General features: G+C 35.8%; 1 long non-coding RNA gene across 1 annotated transcript; it reads left to right on the top strand.

Moving 5' to 3' along the window:
• The first annotated feature begins 4,236 nt into the window (after positions 1–4,236).
• Positions 4,237–5,657, top strand: LOC110921834. The gene is made up of 3 exons (XR_002582679.1): positions 4,237–4,315; positions 4,686–4,774; positions 5,420–5,657. It is a non-coding gene; the product is annotated as an uncharacterized LOC110921834 (long non-coding RNA).
• Positions 5,658–5,867: the final 210 nt, after the last annotated feature.

Raw genomic sequence — 5,867 nt, 5'->3', positions numbered from 1 at the left:
TCGATTATAACTATCCAACGATTGTCCGAGTGCTGCTCAAATTGAGCTTGTACTTGTTATTCATTATGATTTCGACTTGAATGTTTGAGTGTTGTTCGAATTCGGACTATGCTCTGTCATTCGTTGTGAATCCATTGAATTGTTAAGTATCGCACTTGATAATAGTTGTGAGGGTTTAATCTCGTGAATTGACGTAACTGCTGAATTAGTTACTAATCCCGTTTGTGTGTGCATTGTTATTTAAATTAGGTTAAAAGGCTAATCAGTAAAGCTTATACTCTGCTCGTAAATCTGCAATGTGAGTCATTCTCTTTTTATCAACTGTTTTACAAAACTCCAAAGTTATTTTCAAAGTTATAGTTACAGTGATTAAGTCTATGTAATCACCAAAGTACAGCCGGTATGTGGGGTTTTGTATACATTACTTATTTCCCGTCACACTTGGACAACGAGTTAGCCAAGGGGTGATCTGACCACAGTCACAGACACCATTTGGACAACGAGATAGCCAATGGGTAGTCGAGTGACAAATACTGTGGGTAGTTGGTTTGATATCAGAAACATTGTAATTCCCCTTAATACTGTAGATTATAACAAATGTGTCGTTTTCAGTAAACTGAATGATTCACTCAGTATTTCCCCGCTGACAAAACCTTTTTCAAACATGTTTCAGGTGATCTGGTATGAGCAAAGAAAAGTGCCGTGGAGCACTCCCAGCTTAGAAAAGTGGCTCAATAAATGAACATGTTTTGAAAATAAAAATTTCCCTGAGAAATCACAGTATTGTAAATTTCGGGAATTTATCCCTAAATTATGAAACGAGCAGTTTAAATTATTAAGAGATCCTGTTTTAAAAAGACTTCCGCTGTCGCCTAAATTAAATACCACGGGATTCCTGTCCCACGGCTCCTGAAATGGGTCAAACCGGGTCGGGGGCCGTGACAGGAAAAGGTGGTATCAGAGCCACTGTTTTAAGCTTACTGATTAAGCTCATTGTTCTAATTAAATTAAGTTTATTGAGAAGTTTTATTTGTTATTCTGTGAATATATGCTTATTAACTGATTAATTGTTAAAATTACAGTATGGGTAAACAAAAGATTTCTGCTATCTATCGCAAATTAGATAGTACACCTAAAGAACAGGGAACCTCTTCCTCCAAATTTCCCACCAAATTAGAAGAGGGAATCTTTGTCCGTAAGGCCAATTATGAAAACCCACTTACACCGGAGAAAAGGAATTCAATCCTTAGAAAAGGTCAAGAGAAAAAGAAACCCCGAAACAAGAGAGTGAGGTTTAACCCAGAAATTCAAGAAATTAATAATAATCCACCGGGGGAAATTAACTTAGATGAAAAATGGGCAAATCTGTATCTACTCGCTACTGTAGCAGAAAATGCAAATCTTTAAACTTTAAACCTAGAAATATTTACTTCCTAGTAAATAAATAAATAAGATCTGAATGTGTTCTGTTTGCTGTATGTTGTACAAATTGGTATGCAATAAAAATGTTTATTTGTTAAGCTTTGTTCCAAAGTTTTAACTTAGCATTTTGTGCATTTTGCATATATGCCGTACAGCATGAATGAGATGTCGGAAGCATTTCAGAATCTTAACCTCTATCCTGTGCCGATTGAAGTCTCCCACAACTTCACTGGTTACATTGCTGACATAGAGGAACCTCTGGAATTCCAAGCTCCACCGCTGGAAAAAGCCAAACCTAAAAAGAAGAGAAGATATGTAGGGTGGCGACAAGTAGGATCCTCAAAACAAGAAAAGCAAGGATCCTCTTTCAAAAGCAACAAATTCAAATCCTACAATAGAACTGACAACCAGAACGTGCATGCTGTTGACCAAGAAGAGGATGATGAGGAATATCCTCCGATTTCTTAATACTGTTTTTCCGTTGATAACCATGAACTAATCCTTGCAATGCAGAATCTAGGAGAGAAAGCCAGATGGCCCAGAAAAAATGACAAACCAGCCGCAGCTAAAGACAAATCAAAATGGTGTGCATACCACGAGGATTTTGGGCATTTAACAGAAGAATGCATCGCATTAAGAAAGGAAATTGGATATCTGTTGAGCAAGGGGCATTTAAAAGAGTTGTTGGGAAGAAAAAAGCAAAGGACTCAGGATCCTGAAAGGATCCCTGAAAAAGCTCCAGCCCCTCCGGCAGACGCACAAGTGATAAACTTTATTTCCGGAGGATCAGACATTTGTGGTACATCCTTTTCAGCAGCTAAGAGGCATGCAAAGGAAGCTAAAATGGATAATGGAGAAAGACCTATTCGAACATCAAGTGTCTCGGAAGGAAAAATCATAACCTTTGATGAGGATGATAGAATTAACATCCAGGATCCTCATCATGATAGCTTAGTTATCACTCTCTTTATTTCTAACCATTTTGTCCGCAGGATCCTTATTGACGGAGGAAGTTCAGTAAACATTATCCAACTTGATGTTCTGAAGAAAATGGGTATTCCTGAATCAGACATCACACCAAGATCCTCCGTGCTTGTAGGATTTAGTGGTGAAACTAAGAAAACCCTGGGGGACATCAAACTCCCAATTTACGTGTAACACCCCGAAAACGGGTTTGGTAATCATACTCCGTTAATACTAAAGGACGGGTAAAGTGCCGTTAGTAGTAAAAATAACCCGGTAATTTATTTGGATTTAAATAAGAAATCCTAATATTAAATACAAACGAATCAAAGTTTTAAAAAAATTGAGTCTATAAGAGCCCGAGTTAACGGGACTTAAAATAAAAACGGGTTATAACTCCCGAGACCCACCAAGTAACTAGGAATATTAACCTAGTTAGTTGGCGTCTTGACATAATAGAACAAATATGGCTAAAATAACCAAACTATATGATTAACAAAAGTGGAGGGGCCTATGTTGTTAAAATTGAAACTTATATTATTAGTTTTAATTAAAAACAATACCAAACACCCCCATTTGGATGTCTGGTCGATCAAGAACAGGAGAGGGCGACCTCCCTCATCCTCAAAACCCTAAAATTCACTAAACCCACAAATTGAAGGCTCAATCCAAGTTGAAATCAAAATCTGAACAAGGAATGGTGATCACATCGTCAAAAGGAGTCATAAGGTATGTGAATTTCATGAGAAATCTCTAGTTGAATTTCTGGGTGATCTTAGAAAATTCGAAATTGATGGTTGCATGTTGTTATATGGATAGAATAGGAACATAGTAGTGTCTAGGAGTAAACCCTAGACAAGTATATGTTGAAATCATGCTTAGCTCAAGTTTTTGTTGATACCAAATTCATGTATGAGATGTTTTTAGGGTTTTGATTGCAAAATAATAGTGTTATGATGTCAAGAACAAGCTTAAACTGAAAGCTAAATTCAAACGATTCTTGATCAAAATTTACAGCCGATTTGTATTGGCTGTAACCTGGAAAAAACCTGATAAAATCATGTGTTTCTTGAGTCTAAAATGTAATTCCAGGAAATATCTTTAAAACCCCACTGGAATCGCATTTTTTCGACGAAAATTGAGCGTTTTATGAATTTTTCCGTATCAAAGGTTCAAGCTGCGTTTTCTGGCAGAATTTGCAGCCCATTACGAATGTCATAACTCAATTTAGGAATTGAGTTATGATCTCAAATTTGTACTGTAGAAAGTGCTAAGTGATTAGAAAAATCTCCAATTGGAATTTCGTCAATCGGATAAACGAGGAATTTTAAATGAATTTTTCCGTAAGCTGCAGTCAGAAGTGACGAATCTGATTGCAGCTAGTTAATGAACTTTTACGAATTTTTGGTAAAGAGTTAGATCTTGAAATTTTAACACAAGGTCTAACCCTCCGAGTGGTACACCACATAAAAAAATCATAATTTTTGAAGACTTGCAAACAGGTTAAACAGGTCAACAAAAACAGCCTATTTTCAGTGATACAAAACTTGATTGTTGATGTTATAAATTATGCCCACAATATTCATATGTCGAAACTATGAATGAAACACTTAATTTCCTAATTGATTCAATTAGGGGTGATACGTGATAATACGGAATCTAATCACAATGTAGATTTTAGTTAATTTCACGTATCATATGATTAGAGGTAGTTAACTAGTAGAAAGTTAAAATTAACCAATGACGAAGTCGAATAATGATTTCAACATAGAAAATACGTAAGGTGGAATAGTCGTATTAGTTAATGACTAATCTAACCACCTTGTGAATGATGATGTTAGTTTGATGCTAAACGAGCTAGGTGGAAGCTTGAGGACGAAGCGGGTCAAACAAATCAATAAGGAAAAGTAACGCATAGTTTGGATGCGAGGTAAGTAAAGCTTACACCTTTATCGTAGGATATGTATTTATTTATAGATTATAAATACGACCAGGTTATATTCAAATTATGATTTTGACACGAAAAGATACGGGTCGGAACGTATCAAAAGACGAAAAACCATGTTTAATGGTAAAAATGGGTGAAATGGTAATTTGGTCATGGGATGACATAAATAAAAATGAGTTTTTGAATGGCTACTTTCTAAGTAAGCTTAAACGAATAAAAAGGGTAAAATGGTGATCTAGTCAAATATAAGCGCGAAATGTTTGGTCGTTTAGACCAAACGGGTCAAATGGTAATGTTGATACCATTTAACAGTTAACGACTAATAAGTGTTTGTGGAGCTTTATGCACACAGGATAAATCGGCCTATGAATTAGCGATGCTATGAATTAGCGATTATTGAGACAAGGTATTAAAACGGGTCAATATGTTGATCCGAACCAGGTACGCATATTGTGGGTTATAGATAAGTATACAGTAGATTGTGCATAACCAAGGGGAAAGATTTAAACTTAAAAAGTTTAAATCTTCGAAATAGGTCAAAAGAATTATGTGCATAGATTGGGTACTAGCCGCGTAATTCATAAAATTTACAAACCCGAATTAAAGAGTTTGAGATAAACATGTTGATGTATGCTTAATGGTTAATTAGAAACAAGCTTGTGGTTTAAAAACTCGAACAGGTCAAAAGTCTTTAAAAATGAATTTTAAAGCCAAGGGCTCGAAGCCTATTAATTTGTGAATTCAGATGTTAAGTTTGAAAGCTACCGTAAGTTAAGGTAGCCACCGTAACTTACGGTAGCGAATAAATTGTTACGACAGTTTTCTACTGCCTTACGGCAGACCAGTTTTGCCCAGTGGCTACCGTAACTTACGGTGGCTACCGTAAGTTACGGTAGAGCCCAGTCACTTTTGCTGAATTTTGCATATCATAGTTAATCGAATCCGTTTTTGAGCATAGTTTCGATTACGGCACGCGACGGGTGTAAAACCTGCAAATCCTTGTTATTGTAATTGTTTGATACAGGGGACTTGTATTAACTTGTAAATAAACTATCAAAACTAACTTTTTGTTGGTTTTGATTCTAGGTGAATGTTATATGCTTCCGCATGAAGATCAAGCCACAAGCAAGAACCGAACACACCTCTCAATGAAGCTTCCGCATTCGATCTAGTTTTCTTTTAATAAAAGTGGATTATGTAAACACTTTTAACGATGTTTTGGATGTTGTAAACATGTTTAAATACTTATGATGTAAAAGTTTTTGTTAAGTGGCATTTTTCATATAAAATGCTTACTTTAATGTTATGTAAATGTTAAAAATTATTATGGGTGCTACAAGTTGGTAATCAGAGCCCAAGGTTAAAAGAATAAAGTGTTCGGTTCGAGGCTTGATTGCAAATCCGGTAAGTACAAGTATGTTAATGGTTTAGCGTATTAAAGTGTTGTAAACAACACATAGGGTTATCGTGTAATACATGTTACCCTAATTAAAATGATTGATATGGTTGATGAAAATACGCGCGTTGACGCGTA

The sequence above is a fragment of the Helianthus annuus genome, chromosome 17, assembly GCF_002127325.2.
Source record: "Helianthus annuus cultivar XRQ/B chromosome 17, HanXRQr2.0-SUNRISE, whole genome shotgun sequence".
NCBI classification, from domain to species: domain Eukaryota; kingdom Viridiplantae; phylum Streptophyta; class Magnoliopsida; order Asterales; family Asteraceae; genus Helianthus; species Helianthus annuus.
This window is presented reverse-complemented; position numbering and strand designations above follow the sequence as displayed.